Here is a 17,952-nt window from a genome sequence, read left to right as displayed (position 1 = left end):
AATGTGTTTAACCCAACACTTCTTTTTTTAAAAAATAGCTATTTTAGGACCTTTGGGATGTTCAGTTGTATACTATAGGCAGTCTTCGCTTACCATTTTTTTCCCTGAGCTTTCAAAGTTACAATGGCAGTGTAAAAGCAGACGTACGTGTGGTCCACAAATTTGTGGTCATCCTATAACTTGTTCAGTGACCACACGTCAGCAGTTCCTATGGTCATGAAGGTGCAGGAAAAGTGAGTTGCAGCAATTGCAATTCACATTTGGAATGGACGCAGCATCCCACACTCAATATCCCCATTTATGACCTTCCCAGCTGATTTCTCAAAGTCATGTGAAATTGCCTTTGACAACCCACACCAATTTGCATTACAAGTGCTGAGGAACAGATGTAAGTTGGCAGTGTCATGTGACATGCTTAATTATTGGGCTGCTTAGTGACACAGATGCCAGTCACAATTGCAGTCAGTAAGTGAGGACTACTTGAATTAGGATGTCACCGATTTGTTATGCAAATGGGTTGTGGGTTGTGGAAAATATTTTCTCCTTTTACTTGGAGCTGAGGACTTCCATGGGCAAAACTGGTGCTTGAAATCTTGCAGAGGCGTTAGGCATCATTTCATCAGTTAAAGCCCCCATATCTCTAAAATTAGCTCAGGAGGTTTGACGGTAACCATTTTGGGACATTTTTCAGGATGGAAACACATGGATGTTCCACATATATACATTTGTAGATGTGTATATTTATATTTATCTCGGTGTGCATATATTTACAAGTGTATAATCTATCCCCAGCACGTCCAGATATATTCCATGATAACTCTTTGCAGTGCTAAGAATTTGAATGACACAACTGAAAAAGAGAATTTCATGACTGAATGAATATCTGAACTTGGATTTGAGGTAGTCTTCCATGTGTCAAATCAAACATAATTAATGTAAGAGGCTATTCTAGCAATGTGCCATGTTTGCTTATTTATTGTAATATATACTTTTTTCTTCTTCTACATCTTCTGCAACCATTTTATAAATGATTAAAGTTACACTTTTATTTGAATCTTATAGACAAAGAGGATGGCAATAAGAGCACTCTGGACAACTGAGAATAACAAGCAACATTGGAAAGGAAAGGAAATCCAGCCAGAAATCAAAATATTTTCCATTTCCTTCAGAAAGCCACACAATTCTTCTCCTTCCCCAGCGGGTGAGAGACAAAGGAGAGAAAATTAAGAGGACATTTTGGACTCACACCAGGGAGAAACTGAGTGTCCAGTTTGAGGGAAAAGTTTCATTAGAAATTCCCACCTCATGTCAAACCTGAAGACTCATACAAGGGAGAAACACTTTGAATGTCCTGATTGTGGGAAAAGATTCAGTCAACATTCCCACCTGGTGATACACCAGAAACTCACTATAGGTAGAAACCGTATCGTAGTCCTGATTTTGGGAAAAGTTTCACTAACAATTCCATCCTGGTTGCACAGCAGAGGACTCAGACAGGAGAAAACCCGTATGAATGTCCAGAATGTGGGAAATGTTTCAGTAAGAATCCCTGCCTGGTGATACGCCAGAGGACTCATACAGGACATAAACTGTATGAATGTCCAGATTGTGGGAAAACTTTCAGGATGAATTCCAATGGGGTGGCACATCAGAACACACACACAGAAAAGAAACTGTATGATTGTCTAGAGTGTGGGAAAAAATTCAGTAAGAATTCTATCCTAGTGACACATCAAAGGACTCACACAGGAGAGAAACCATATGAGTGTCCTGAGTGTGGGAAAAGTTTCAGACGGAATTCCCACCTGGTGATACACCAGAGCACTCACACTGGGGAGAAACCCTTTAAATGTCTTGAGTGCGGGAAAAGTTTCAGTCACAATTTCAGCCTGGTGATACACCAAAGAATTCACACAGGAGAAAAACCCTTTGAATGTCCTAATTGTAGGAAACGTTTCCGTCACAGTTCCAGCCTGGTAATACATCAGAGAAGTCACACAGGCAAGAAACCATATGAGTGTCCAGATTGTGGGAAAAGTTTCAGTCAGAATTCCATCCTGGTGGTTCACGAGAAGATTCACAAGAGGGAGAAACTGTATGATATTCCTGATTTTGGGAAACATTTTAGTAAGAATTCAGGCCTTGTGACACACCAGAGGACTCGCACGAGAGAGAAAAAATATGAGTGTCCAGAGTGTGGGAAAAGTTTCACTAAGAATTCCAGCCTTATGGCACACCAGAGGACTCATTCCCGGGACAAACTGTATGAATGTCCTGAGTGTGGTAAAAGTTTAAGTCATTATTCCAGTCTGGTAACACACCAGTGGATTCACACAGGAGATAAACCATATGAATGTCCAGAATGTGGGAAATGTTTCCGTAAGAATTCCAGCCTGGTGATACACCAGAGGACTCACACTGGAGAGAAACCGTATGAGTGTCCAGATTGTGGGAAAAGTTTCAGTCAGAATTCCAGCCTCATGACACACAAAAGGACTCACACAGGAGAGAAACCATATGAATGTCCAAAGTGTGGCAAACGTTTCAGTATGAATTGCAACCTGGTGGTACATCAGAAGACTCACACAGGAGAAAAACCGTATGATTGTACAGAATGTGGGAAAAGATTCAGTAAGAATTCTAGCCTAGTGACACATCAGAGGACTCACACAGGAGAAAAACAATATGATTGTCCAGAATGTAGGAAAAGTTTCAGTAAGAATTCGAGCCTGGTGGCACACCAGAAGACTCATACTCTTGAGAAAACACATGAATGTTCTGTGTGGGAAAAATTTCACTCGTAATTCCACCCTGGTGATACACCAGAGGACTCACACAGGAGAGAAACCGTATGAGTGTCCAGATTGTGGGGAAAGTTTCAGTCAGAATTCCAGACTCATGACACACAAGAGGTCTCACAAAGGACAGAAACATATGACTGTTCAGAGTGTGGGAAAAGGTTCGGTAAAACTTCCCATCTTATGAGACACCAGAGGATACATACAGGAGAGAAACCTGACCACATGTAGTAGGGAGTGGGTTTTTATACCTTCTTGGGCTTTTGTTTGGAGTTGTTCCTATGTAATGAACTCTGACCTGAGTCTGAGTGTGCCTTTCTGGTATTCTGATAGTGGTGGGTTAATCCTATTATGTCCCAAAGGTCATATTCTGCTTCCTTGGGGCTGGGGTTGATGACTTGGATTTTTTTGGTGTGATGGATTGTTGATTTTAGGGATCTTTGTCTTTCTAATCCAAGCTTACTGGCTCCAATGTTTCTGACAAGATTATCACATTTGCATTTCTGGAGACCTGGTTTCTGTTTGAGACAGAGAGATTTGAGGGTGGGGTGGTAGTGGTTAGTTTCTGCCTCTAAAATCCTTTAGGGAAATATATTCTGCCTTTTTAATATTTCCCAAAATATTTCTTTCTCTGGATTCTTCCCACACCTTTTTTTTCCTTTTTCTTTTTGTTTTAAGATATGAGAAATGTAAAATTGTTGGGATGGCTTGTATGAGGGAAAAGACTTAAATACTTAGGTGTAATTAACTCTTAAGAAAATCTTAACAGGTAAAAATCTTTTTGAACATTGTGGGGAAAATAAATTTAAATAAGAACTTTAAAAACAGGATCTATGACAAGGTGATTAAGATGATTAATTTTGAAAAGCTTCACATTGATGTAGTTGTTACTTGTAGAAATACTAAAAAATGTTTATATTCAATTGTTATCTATAAAATACTAAGAAATGTGCTAATTTAAGGTTGATAATTGCAATGTATGGCAGTGAAAGTTGGACCATAAAAAAGGCTGACCACCAAAGAATTGAAACCTTTGAACTCTGGTGCTGGAGTAGACTCCTGCGAGTCCCTTGGACTGCAAGGCGATCAAACCGGTCAGTCCTAGAGGAGATCAACCCTGACTGCTCTTTAGAAGGCCAGATCCTGAAGCTAAAACTCAAATACTTTGGCCACCTAATGAGAAGGAAGGACTCACTGGAGAAGAGCCTAATGCTGGGTAAGATTGAGGGCAATAGAAGAAGGGGACGACAGAGAATGAGGTGGCTGGATGGAGTCACTGAAGCAGTAGGTGTGAGCTTAAATGGACTCCAGAAGATGGTAGAGGACAGGAAGGCCTGGAGGAACATTGTCCATAGGGTCGCGATGGGTCGGACACGACTTTGCAGCTAACAACAACAACAAGGTTAATAAATGAGAATATTATTGGAAGAAGAGAAAATCAAGGAAAGCTACTATGTGGATTACAGAATTATAGAATAATTGCTGTTTGTAAATATAAACCCAGACAACATGCTGTTTACCAAATATTAAGGTTATGAGTGTGTGTGTGTGTGTGTGTGTGTGTGGTGCTGCCATGTGATAAAATCAGACATAAAGTTTTGGGAGGTAGACAGGTTTTGCTCTCCACTGAGGGTCACCCTTAAGAAAGCTTATTGTTACGTTATTCTGTAAAAAAACTTCATGAACTTTTAGGGTTCAGCATATAGCTGATGACAAGCTGAGTCGCATCACATTTTATTATTTCGCTTGGCTTATTTGCAAAGGTCGGTTGCTTAAAGCCGAAGACTTATTTGATAGCATGTAATCAGTGAAAGCATCTTGCAAACACCTTCGGTGGAGATGAGACAAGCTTGGGGCTTTTTTTCTGCTCCCTAGTGGGAGATGGTGGTCAAATAGGTTTTCTCAAAATAGGTTGTTAAGAAGAGACTGGACAACCACCTATCTGAAAAGCTATAGGGCCTCCTGCTTGAGCAGGGGGTTGGACTAGAGGACCTCCAAGGTCCCTTCCAGCTCTATTCTGATCGAATAGGGAAAATCTGTGTCTAGAAAGCAGACGCTGTAATTCAGCGGGCAGCCTCTGGTTGATTTTAAAGGAGTTAAAACCATAGAGTACTGCATTTCTAGAAAGGATGAGAAGAGGAGAAGGGCAAAGGAACTTCCTTTTCCGGATCACTGATGGGAGGAATGTGGTGTGCAGAGCGGCTTTTGTGCTCTTCCAAGGATTGAAGCAGCAGCTGGGAGGTGAGTGGAGGGCAGGTCGGAGGAGAGGCCGGAGCGAGCGGGGCTGTTTGGTTTCCTCCACTGCGTGAAAGCGGAGAAGCAACTCGGCTGAAGCATGTCAGCTGTTGCTGCTGCAAATCCTTTCCTCCCATCCATAGGTGCTGCACGCTGTAAAACTAGAGGCTGCAATTTTCTGCTGGTGGGAAGATTTTAAAAGTCTCCTTCAAGCGAAAGTTGATTCTTTGGGAATGGCTTCCCTCCAGAGGTTGTGGGTGCTCCATCACTGGAGGCTTGTAACAGAGTTGGAAGGAACCTTAGAGGTCTTCTATTCCAACTCCTGATCAAGCAGGAGACCCTATACCATTTCAGACACATGGCTGTCCCGTCTCTTTAAAAGCCACCACTGATGGAGCACCCACAACTTCGGAAAGTAAACCGTTCCATTGGTTAATTGTTCTTTTAGTCTTGTGTTATTTGGACAAAATGCAAAGCATGCATGCTTAATTAGTTCCTTTATATTTATACACGTACTTGTCTAATTTTAAAGTTATCTTACTACAGTAAGTTATTTCCAACAAGGCTATTCAGGTTACTATGCCCAATAAAGCTATTCAAAGATCTGTTCCCAACCAGGCTACTCAAGTTGCTGTAAGTATTGCTGCCCAACTAGGCTACTCATTCACACAATACTCACGTATACTCTCAACACAGGTGATCAGGTTATATTAAGAATGGGCTGGAAAGCAGATTCAGGCATCCAGTGCTCCAACAAAGTTGTCTCAAAATTTGGGGGTCTGGTTCATCCCAGTCTTCTCTTTATACCCAACTTGTTTACTCAGAATCCATGTGTATGATAATCTTGCCCCAGCCATGTCAGGAATTTTACATCCTCGTGCTTTGGTCCAAGAGTCCATAAAAAATGCAACTCATCCCACTCCTTATGGCCCCTAATGTTCTACCTGATATCACACACAATAGATCATTCATACATGCACTCAGAATCTTAAGGAAGTAGTACATACATTCCAGCAACATGAGTTTCCCCAATGTGAGCTCATGAAAAGGCTAACTATGGTTGCATTACATATTCATAATTTTTATTTGTTATATATTCATAATGTATAACATAAAATATGTAACAAAGATCCCTCTCGCAGTTACTGGCTATTGTGCCATGTTCCACCTATTCTGTACATTGACATTTGCTTTTTCTTGGCTAAGAGGAAAACCTAATTTTTTTCTCCATTGAATTTCAATTTTTAGATAGGGTTCCAGAGTTCAAATATATCAAGATTCTACTGTATCTTGAGCTTGTCTTCTGGGTGTTGGCTATTTCTGCCATCTTAGTGTCATCTCCAAATTTGATAAGTTCCCGTTCTATTCCCTCATCTAAATTGTTTATGAAAATATTGAAGAATAGTGGGCCTAAGATAAAACCTTGGGGTTCCCCACTGCTTACAGCACTTCATATAGATGTAGTTCCATTAAGGACTGGCCTGGAAAAACCCAATGAAAAAAACAGACAGCAACACAAAGCAATACTTCTTACTTTTAGATTCAGAGGATAATAATAATAATAATAATAATAATAATAATAATAATAATAATAATAATAATAATAATAATAATAATAATAATGTTGGAAGTGACTTTGGAGGTCATCTAGCCCAATCCCCTGCTCAGGCAGGAAACCCTATATACCATTTCAGACAATATTATTTCAGCAATAATTTGGAACAGACAAACATTTCTTATGTTAAAAACCCATTGCAATGAGGTCCAGTGACATAGCAGTTCCAGTAAGAACAGCTATAAGCCAATGACAAATCAATCAGCCCCGGTCCCGATCTTTTATACCCTTTCCTGTCCTAAGACCAACAGATGGTCAGCAATCTTAAAAGTGTCTGCTGACTTTCTGCTGACCCTTTGTTGAACATAACTTTCCACATAACTCATGTATATTGGAACCCGCATCCATCCGCTACTTTCAGTTCCCTATTTCTTACAGTTCCAGTCCTTATTTCTAAATATATTTGAAACAAGCAAGCTTAGCACAATCGTACTGAATAAAGTACTGTTGCAAACTGCAAAATTAAGCATAGCACAGACTTTGGTTCAATACTTTTTCCATGACGCCTGATTTAGTTCACCTAGCCCTAAACCTTGCATAGAGGAATAATAGCCAATATTTTCGTTTTCCACAGTCCCCACTTCTTCTCCATAAGGACAACACAAATCATAAGCAAGAAGATGAGATTAGAGGGACTCTGGGGTGCAGGGTCTACAGTCGTTCCATAAGGGCATATAAGGAAAGTATTTTATTGGGAAACAAATGCAACCTCTGTAGGCTTAAGACTCATGATAAAAGAGTACAGAGCTTTATATAAATTGAGATAAATGCCAATAAACAACAACACAACTACAGTCCATAGAGCAGGCATTTTCAGTCTTAGGCTTATGTCGTGACTGCAGAAGACCTTTTTCTTTTTTAAGAATGCTGTTCAGGCTTTCTCTATGTCTTTACTTCAGTGGTCATGTCCCAGCTTTCATGTAAATTAGAACCGAGGTGCGTGATCTTTTCAACTTTTTCTAATAGTATTCCTTCCGAATTTTTTGGTGGTAAATTAACGGGTTGTTTGCTGACAACGATAATCTTGGGGACTGGAACTTTCTTGCAATGTGATCCATGTATCCAGAAGCCAGATCTTGACACGTTACAGCATTGTTGTTGGTCAACAAAATCTGGAATGGTCCCTTTCAACGAGGAGCCAAGCAATTCTTTAGCCAAAATACTTTTGTCAGAACCGGATCACCAATCTTCAAGGCGTAACAAAGATGTAGTGGTTCCTTGGAGAAAACCACTGCAACTTGGGAATGATAGTTTTTTTTAGACTCAGAAGCTACATGGATAAAGTGTACCAATGTGAAAGGAGACAGATTAATAAAAGAGTTCTATGATAAATATCTTCACAAGCCTTGAAGAAATACTTAACCTGCTATTTGTTTCCCCTACAGTAAGCTCTTTCTTTTTGAGAGGGGCCAACTGTCAACTCTACAAATGAGCATGGCTACAGCCAATTTCCTTCTCATTCTAGTTTGCCACATAGAATGGAGGGAGGAGGGTTGCCCAGGTGTTTCCTTAGTCAAAACAATCCTTTCTCCTGTGGGAACCAAGGTCATTGGCTGTTTCCGAAACTGCAGGCTGGGCATTGCGTAAAAAGCCTGCAGAAAAGATGTATTGGGGAACGTAGTTGCTTGCATAATTTTATGGATGGGATTTTTTAACTTTGTATTGGGGAATTGTTATGTGTGTATCCAGACTTGGTTTCACTTTTGATCGTGCCAATACTTTGTAAGTAATAAACGTGTTTGTTGAGGAATTTGCAAGCCTCTGAGTTCTGGTTTATTCATCTCTGTCTGTCAGAACCATGACATACAGTTTATTGGTGTGTGTATTTATATTTCTTTATGTATATATCTACAATTGTATAATCTATCCCCATCACTTCCAGGCATATTTAATAATAACAACAAAAACAATAACAACTTTATTGCAACTTTGAATGTACACCAATCGGCATACATCAAAATGATATTTCATTGCATTCAGCTCTCAAAGAGTCACCACCTCCGATATACACTCCTTGTACGTGGCCAGCTCAAGTTTCGGATCATCCATTTTAGAGAGCGAATGATGGCAAACAGGACAGATGGAATTGGAGCTCCATGTGGATTAGCTCTCAAATTAGCTTGTATTCCTGCATGACAACCTCGCCTCCATTCCTTTTTCTGATCCTGTCTCTTCCAGCTTTTTCTTAAAGAGGCCTTGCTTCTTTTTGCCCCTGGAACATGCTGCTGCCGCCACCAACTCCTCCAAAAGCCTCTCTCTCTTCCTCTGGGCCGGCCAACAGCCTCATCCAGTTCCTTCGCTCCATAAGCCCCGGGACCTCTCCTCCTCTGCCTCCTTTGGAAACAGCCCTGATCTTCAATAGAATCCGTTGCTGGGCCAGCAGTCAGATCTTGCTGCTGGCAGAACAATTTCAGTCAGTGCCAACAACTTTTAACGGTCTCACCAACAGCTCTGAAACAGCAAGAAACTTGCCATGCCAGCAAACATTGTCAGTCATATGTTACCTTACTACGACTACATTGCTCAAACACATTAAAACCTTCCTCATCGTGTAGCCTATCTCCCTTAATATGCCTACCCAAACTTTTCACCTTGGAGAGCCAATGCAGCTGCAACCGATCCAGGCACCGCCATCTTAGAACTCTTTGAACCCTTTACAGTGCTAAGTTTCTGACTGTCTTCTCTTGCTTTCACTAGCTCTCAAAAAAGGTTCCTTTTGAAATGATGCCAATTTCAAGAGTTCTGCTTTCTTGAGAGATTCAGCTGAGGCAGGGCCTTACATCTTCCACTTGTCAAATGAATCATAATTAATGTAAGAGGTTATCCTAGCATTGTGGCATGCTTGCTTTTTTGTTGTACTGTATAGATTTTGCTTTCGCATCTTCTGTAATCATTTTATGCACAATTAAAGTTCAACTTTAAATTTAAACTGTGGGCTCAGTTGTGGTCATAAGTTGACGGCTACCTGTATTTGAACTTGGATCTTCGTAGTCTTCTATGTCTCAAATGAATCATGATTAATGTAAGAGGTTATTCTAACATTGTGGCATGTTTGCTTTTTATTGTAATGTATAGTTTTTTTTCTTTTTTCATATTTTCTACAACAATTTTATAAAAAATTAAAATTACAGTTTTCTTTAAATCTTATAGGCAAAGCGGATGGCAATAAGAGCACTCTGGACAACTGAGAATAACAAGCAACATTGAAAGAAAATCGACCCAGAAATCAAAATATTTTCCATTTCCTTCAGAAAGCCACACCATTCTCCTTCTCCAGCAGCTGATAGGCAAAAGAGAGAAAACTCTTCAAGCCTAGAATAAGTAGAGCATATGGAACTCAAGGATACATTACTTGAAAAGTCAAGGAAGATTATTTTTTATGCAGTAACAGAAGGAAATATCTGGAAATCATTGGGTAGGAAAAAGTCACTTGGAGAGCCCCTTAAGGCAGACAGTGACGCAAGTTGTGCTTTGGGAGGAAAAAAACCCTTTAATAAAAAACCACTAAAAAGGATCACACATGTTTTTGACTTCTTCAAGGATATAAGTGGTGGAAAGCTCTATAGATGTGCTTATTGTGGGAAATATACAACTTGCTAATCACAGCTGGTTATGGATGAGAGGACCCATACAGGAGAGAAGCCATAAAAGTTCTCCCAATGTGGTAAATACTTTAGTGAGCATGGCAATGTCGTGATACATCAGAGGACTGACACCACTTATGAGTGTCCAGAATATGTGAAAGTTTCACTGAAAATTCCCACCTCATAACACAACAGAACTCACAACAGAACCCTTTGAATGTGTTGATTATGGGAAACGTTTCACTAGAAATTCCTACTTTGGGAGACATCAGAGGACTCACATTGGAGAGAAACCCTTCCAATGTCCCAATTGTGGGAAACATTTCATTAAAAAGTCCGACCTTGTGAGACACCAGAGGACTCAACAGGAGAGAAACCGTTTGAATGTCCTGATTGTGGGAATAGTTTCAGCAAGATTTCCTACCTGGTGATACATCAGAGAACTCACACAGGAGAGAATCTTTTTGAATGTCCTGATTGTGGTAAAGGTTTCAGTTAGAATTCCAGCCAGCTGAGACACTAGAGGACTCACATAGGAGCGAAACTGTTTGAATGTCCTGATTGCAAATAATGTTTCAGTCACAATTCCAGTCTGGTGATACACGAGAGGACTCATACAGGAGAGAGAAACCTTTTGAATATGTTGATTGTGGGGAAAGTTTCATTAGAAATTCCTACTTTGTGAGACACCAGAGGACTTACACAGGAGAAAAACCCTTTGAATGTCTTTATTGTGGTAAAGGTTTCAGTAACAATTCCAGCCTGGTGAGACATCAAAGGATTCACACAGGAGACAAACCTTTTGAATGTGTTGATTGCGGGAAATGTTTCTTTAGAAATTCCCACTTTGTGAGACACAAGAGGACTCACACAGGAGAGAAACCCTTTGAATGTTCTGATTGTGGGAAAAGTTTCATTAGTAATTCCCACCTCGTGAGACACAAGAGGACTCACACAGGAGAGAAACCCTTTGAATGTCCTGATTGTGGTAAAGGTTTCAGTAACAGTTCCAGCCTGGTGAGACACCAGAAGACACACACAGGAGAGAAACCCTTTGAATGTGTTGATTGCGGGAAATGTTTCTTTAGAAATTCCCACTTTGTGAGACACCAGAAGACTCACACAGGAGAGAAACCCTTTGAATGTCCTGATTGTGGTAAAGGTTTCAGTAACAATTCTGGCCTGGTAACACACCAGAAGCCTCACATAGGAGAGAATCCTTTTGAATGTCCTGAATGTGGTAAGGGTTTCAGTAACAATTCCAGCCTGGTGATACACCAGAGGACTCACACCGGAGAGAAACCCTTTGAATGTCCTGTTTGTGGTAGAAGTTTCAGTAACAATTCTGGCCTGGTGAGACACCAGAGGACTCACACAGGAGAGAAACCCTTTGAATGTCCTGATTGTGGTAGAAGTTTCAGTAACAATTCCAGCCTGGTAAGACACCAGAGGACTCACACAGGAGAGAAACCTTTTGTATGTTCTTATTGTGGTAAAGGTTTCAGTAACAGTTCTAGCCTTGTGACACACCAGAGGACTCACACAGGAGAGAAACCCTTTGAATGTCCTTATTGTGGTAAAGGTTTCAGTGACAGTTCCAGCCTGGTGAAACACCAGAGGACTCACACAGGAGAGAAACCTTTTGAATGTCCTTATTGTGGTAAAGGTTTCAGTAACAGTTCCACCCTGGTGTCACACCAGAGAACTCACACAGGAGAGAAACCCTTTGAATGTCCTTATTGTGATAAAGGTTTTAGTAACAATTCCAGCCTGGTAACACACCAGAGGACTCACACAGGAGAGAAACCTTTTGAATGTCCTGATTGTGGGAAAAATTTCATTAGTAATTCCCATCTCATGAGACACCAGAGGACTCACACAGGAGAAAAACCCTTTGAATGTCCTGATTGTGGAAAAGGTTTCAGTCAATATTCCAGCCTGGTGACACATCAGAGGACTCACACAGGAGAGAAACCCTTTGAATGTTGTGATTGTGGTAAAAGTTTCAGTAACAATTCCAGCCTGATGAGACACCAGAGGACTCACACAGGAGAGAAACCCTTTGAATGCTGTGATTGTGGTAAAGGTTTCAGTAACAATTCCAGCCTGGTGAGACACCAGAGGACTCACACAGGAGGCAAACCGTTTAAATGTACTGATTGTGAAAAACGTTTTAGTCACAGTTCCAGTCTGGTAATACACCAGAGGACTCACACAGGAGAGAAACCCTTTGAATGTGTTGATTGCGGGAAAAGATTCATTAGAAATTCCCACTTTGTTAGACACCAGAGAACTCACACAGGAGAGAAACCCTTTGAATGACCTAATTGTGGAAAAACTTTCAGTAAGAATTCCAGTCTGGTAATACACAAGAGGACTCATACAGGAGAGAAACCATTTAAATGTCCTGTCTGTGAGAAAAGTTTCAGTTAGAATTCCAGTGTGTTGAAACACCAGGGGACCCACAAAGGAGAAATTGTGATCTCCCATTGTAAGTGTAGTTGAGAAATTGACTATTTTAATTCTGGCCTGATTCTTTTTACTCAAACATGACTCTGGATTAGACTTATAGGTGGAGATAAAAGGAAAGTGGAAAAGGGCTAACTACCTATTTCTGTTTATCAATAGCCTACTGGATATTTCCTTTTGCAGAAATAGTGGAATTCCTCAAAAAGGCTTTTGGGTAGTATTTTTGTATATTGATGATAGGATTCCCACATCTGGAGTTTTAGTCTTCTGTTGGTGTCCTCCACTTTTTGAGCCTCTCAATTCCTCCAGCCAGCAAAGAAGTAGTCCTCAAGATATAAGTGTAATAGGTCCTGCCAATTATGATTGCATGTTGCAGTGGTTGTTAAGCAAGATTACCTTGCTTAAATTCCCTCACTCCATTGTCTCATTGATGAAGCCACTAAATGAATATGTAAGTCGCTAAGTGGAACATTGGCTACCTCAGGTTTGGGGGCATAGCACAGATCCAGGTTTGCCTTCCCATCGCCTCCCCTACCTCAACTCTTAGGATCCCCCCCAGGCCTTTCCCACTCTCAGAAGATCCCCACAGACTTTTCTCCCCCACAAGATCCTCACAGGCTTTTCCCACTCCCCCTGGGTCCCTGCAGTCCGTAAGCCTGACTCCCATACCACCAGGATTTGCATCCTCCTCCTCCTCCTTAATTTATAGATTTCTGATCATGTTGGGGAAGGAGGGAAGGTCATGTATCCTTGGGCTGCATGACTATGTCCTGAAAGCAGTCATTTTCAATGTTACTGAGATTCATTCCTGAGCCATGTGGTGGACTTGTGGAAGTGATTGCCATTTTGCCACACTTCAGGGCCAAAATGAATGCTTATTCTGGATCGTTGTCATGCAAGAGAGGGAGAAAATGCTTGCTTTGCTACCTTAACACTGTGCAGACAACCTTAAGGTATTGTGTGTGCACTGAAAATGATGGCTGCCTCTGGGAGATCTTCAAAATGTAAGTCTACGATGGCTGACAGGCATGTGGGCAGTTGCCCAAGGCCCAGTGAAAAAAAGCAGTGTAAAATTTAACATGTAGAGGCTGTTCTGCCTTGCAGATGAACCTGATGGTGAAGAGCTGTAGGAATATGGAGTTGAGGAGAAAAGGGATTGTGACTTTAATCACAGGATCTGTGGTGAGGTCTCCAAACATACAGTGGGTTTCTAACACTACAATTGTTAAGATACCCCTTATATGGGTCTCTTGTGCGTTGTGCATTTCTATGATCAGTCTGTCTTCCTCAGCTTCCATTCCCTCATTATAAATTTAAAATTTGAATTTGAATTGTACATCAGTCCAGCCACTGTGTGACTTATGATGTGTACTGCAGATAGGCGTCTGCCTCTTAATTTATTGTTGCATTGCTATCTATCCCCAGTACTAAATTCTTTGAAAATATGATCTTTTTTATGCCCAATTAAAAAATTAGAATGGCTAACCTAGTTCTGTTTTAATTGGCTTTCTTCTCAGATTCATGTATGGTGTCAGAATCCATTTATATTCCATTCCTAAATCCCTATCTGCAACCCTAAATCTCACCCCTCACTGGATTCTACCATTCCCAATGAGGAGAAGAGAAGATGTTAATTGGCCATCTCTATCCATTAGGTGCAAGGTTGTTTATTCAGCCTGCCTGGAGGCCATCATCAAAAACCAGGGAAAGAACCTTTGAACTGAGAAGAACAAAGGGGGGGGGAGGAGATTCTGGTTTGTATCTCCAATTGGAATCTGAAGGAGAGTGTCATAAAGACATGGAAGATCCCTTTTCCCATGGAAGGTTTTGACACCTGAACCTTAATTGATCCGGGACTGACCAAATGGACTGAGGGGAGGGGTTTTTACTCAGGGACACTTTAAAAGTATCAATCTGCAACACAGTTTCCAGATCCTGTCTAGATTATCCACTGACAATCATGTTTTAGTAAAAGTTCCTGCTTGGACAATCCTGTCTCCAAGAGTTCTTCTTTCCTAAGACATGGATTGGGGTAGGTCCTGACAGATGGTCTTCTTCATCTTTGCCAGTCTGAGAGATGGAAACATTTCAAACAGGACAACTAAACTATGGTTTCCCTCATAACTTACAACCCCTAAAAGCAGCCTTTGGTTCTACCAGTGGGTCTGTAGTTTTTAAAAATCATAGAATTACAGAGGATCTATCTGATTTCCCTGAAGATTCTCCCAATTCTGAACAGGATCCAATAGACATTTTGAAAGTTGGGATCCCCGTGGATGGAAACAGTATGTCATGGTTCCGACAGACAGAGGAATAAAGCAGAACTCCAAGGCTTGCAAATTCCTCAAAGGACATGTTTATTTGTTACAAAGTATTGGCACGGTCCAGAGCAAAACCAAGTCTGAATACACAAATAACAATTTCACAATACAAAGTAAAATGTCCCACCCATAAAACCATGCAGGCAACTATGTTCCACAATATGATCACTTGGCGGGGTTTTTATGCAACGCCCAGTCCCCAGTCCTGGGAGCAGCTGATGACCTTTGTTCCCACAAGAGATTATTTTGACTAAGGAAGCCCCTGGGCAAACCCCCTCCCTCCGTTCTGTCTGGCAACCTGGAATGAGAAGAAAAATGCAGTCATGCTCATTTGTAGAGTTGACAGCCCCTCTCAAAAAGAAAGAGTCTCCTGTAGGAGAAACAAAAAGGTTAAGTATTTCTTTGAGGCTTGTGAGGATACTTATCGTAGAACTTTTTTGTATTAGATACAATTTCCTCCCCATGTATGCCAAACCGTTCCTGCATGTTAGGGAGGTTTGATTATCTTTGAACCATTGATCGGTAAGGAGGTCTCATTTTATCTTCTTCGCTCCCGGGTCATCAGGATTAGGGGTTCTGCGAGGTGTGAGTTGTGCTGCAGGTTGTGAACTGGGGATAATTGCCTCGTAGACCTCTTCGCGTTCACTTTTGTACTGTGGCAGTTGGGATAGCGCATCAGCTAGGAAGTTTTTTCTTCCTGGTATGTACTTTAAAGTAAAGTTAAAATGGTTAAATTACTGTGCCCATCGCACTTGCTTTGGGGACAATTTGCGGTGAGATTTAGTGCCTCTAAATTTTTGTGATCTGTCCATACTTCAAAAGGCACCTTGCTCCCTTCTAAATAGTGTCGTTAGTTTAATAGCTCCCACCTAATTGCGAAGGCCTCCTTCTCCCAGACTGGCCATCTCCTCTCGCCTTCCGTGAATTTCTTAGAGGTGGTAGGCACAAGGCTGTAGGACTCCACTCTTATTCTTTTATAGTAACACAGCTCCGACTGCCATGTCACTGGCATCTGCTTGAATTACAAAGGGCTCCACAGGGCAGGGATGCTTTAGGACCAGTTCAGCTGCAAATAGTCTTTTTAAATTCTCAAAAGCTTTCTGACAACTCATAGTCAATCCTAGTGGTTGGCCAGGTCACGGTTTTCTCCCTCCCTTACCTGTTTTGAGTAGTTCTGTAAGGAGTAGAGCAATCTCGGCAAAAGAGGGAATGAATTGATGGTAAAAATTGGCAAACCCTAGGAAGCTCTGGAGCTGTTTGCGAGTTTTGGGGGGCTGCCATTCAATTATTGTTTTCACTTTGTCTGGGTCCATTTCAATGCCCTCATTGGAAATTCTATAGCCAAGCTAATCTAATCGGGTTTGGTGAAAATCACATTTTGACAATTTGACATAAAGTTTGGCATTCAATAGTTTCTTTAACACTTCTCTGACCAGTCTTATGTGATCAGTCATATTTGTACTGTATATCAGAATGTCATCAAGATACACCAGAACCTCTTTTTATAAATGTTCATGTAGGACCTCATTAAATAAAGTAAAGGTAAAGGTTCCCCCGCACATGCGTGCTAGTCGTTTCTGACTCTGGGGGCCGGTGCTCATCTCCGTTTCAAAGCCGAAGAGCCAGCGATTGTTCGAGGACGTCTCCGTGGTCATGTGGCCGGCATGACTAGACACCAAAGGCACACGGAACGCTGTTACCTTCCCACCGTAGTGGTCCCTATTTTTCTACTTGCATTTTTATGTGCTTTCAAACTGCTAGGTTGGCAGAAGCTGGGACGAATAACAGGCGCTCACTCTGCTACGCGGCACTCGGGATTTGACCTGCCAAACTGCCGACCTTCTGATCAACAAGCTCAGCGTCCTAACCCACTGAGCCACTGCGTCCCTATCAGGACCTCATTAATCAACTGCATAAATACAGCCGGGGCCCCCTGCAGTCCAAATGGCATGACTTTCAATTGGTAGCTTCCCAAGGGGCAGTTGAAGGCTGTTTTCCATTCATCCTCCTTTATTCTCATTTGGTAATATGCTTCTCTCAGGTCTAACTTGCTGAAGATACTCCCCTTCGCCAGATGGGATAGTAAGTCTTTCAGGACAGGGAGAGGGTATTTATTTTCCACAGTGTTTAGGCCCTTATAGTCCACACAGAGATGAAGAGACCCATCTTTTTTTTCTTTGAACAACACAGGGCCTCCCACAGTAGACTTGGCCTGTTCAATGAATCTCTTCGCTAGGTTTGTATCCACATATCGCTGCATCTCCTCCATTTCAAGGGTGGACATAGCGTACATTCTTGGTCGTGAAAGTTTGGCCCCTGGCAATAGTTCAATGGAACAATCATTGGGCCAATGAGGAGGCAAGATATTGCATTCTTTCTCACTAAATGCCTCTGCTAGGTCCCAGTATTCACTGGGGATGAGTGGATCGCCTGGTGGCCTTGAGGTAGCCATGTGTGCTCGCTCATTGGGTGGGGTAAAATCCCCTGTAACATCTGTTGAATCAATGGGGGGAATCGGGCCCTATGGGTAGTCTCACAGTTCTCAATTCTTTCTCCCACCAGATAAATGGTTTCCATTTGTGCAACCAGACTAATCCTAGAATCACAGTCTCAGTCATTTTTGGAGCCACCAGGAAGCAAATAAATTCCCAGTGCTCACCTATTTCTAGGTGCAGGGGCTCCGTTAATTGCATGACTAAAGTCCTTCCCATCAGGGAGCCATCAGCTTGCTCGAACCTCACAGGTTTGGGGAGCATTTTTGCTTGTATGCCCAGTTTCATGGCAAATGGCAAACTAATGGTGCATCGGGAGCACCCAGAATCAATTATTTATTTATTTATTTATTTATTTATTAGTTTTTATAAACCGCCCTTCTCCCGAGGGACTCGGGGCGGTGTACAGAGGAAGGAAGAAGTATACAGACCGAACAA

At 41.5% G+C, this 17,952-nt stretch overlaps 1 long non-coding RNA gene across 2 annotated transcripts in view; it reads left to right on the top strand.

The window, feature by feature from the left end:
- LOC310636870 overlaps nt 1–17,952 on the top strand; it is a 143,830-nt gene that overhangs the window by 2,278 nt on the left and 123,600 nt on the right. Inside the window, exons 2-4 of one of the 2 annotated variants that reach the window (XR_014491824.1) lie at nt 793–900; nt 1,063–1,201; nt 9,799–10,265. This is a non-coding gene — a long non-coding RNA (uncharacterized lncRNA). Of the gene's footprint in view, nt 1–792; nt 901–1,062; nt 1,270–9,798; nt 10,266–17,952 lie in introns of those variants that run through there. The other variant, XR_014491823.1, reaches the window with a different exon arrangement.

This window comes from Vipera ursinii (genome assembly GCF_947247035.1).
Source record: "Vipera ursinii genome assembly, chromosome: 2".
Lineage (NCBI taxonomy): Eukaryota > Metazoa > Chordata > Lepidosauria > Squamata > Viperidae > Vipera > Vipera ursinii.
Note: the sequence above shows the minus strand (reverse complement) of the source record. Positions and strands in the feature narration are given on the sequence as shown.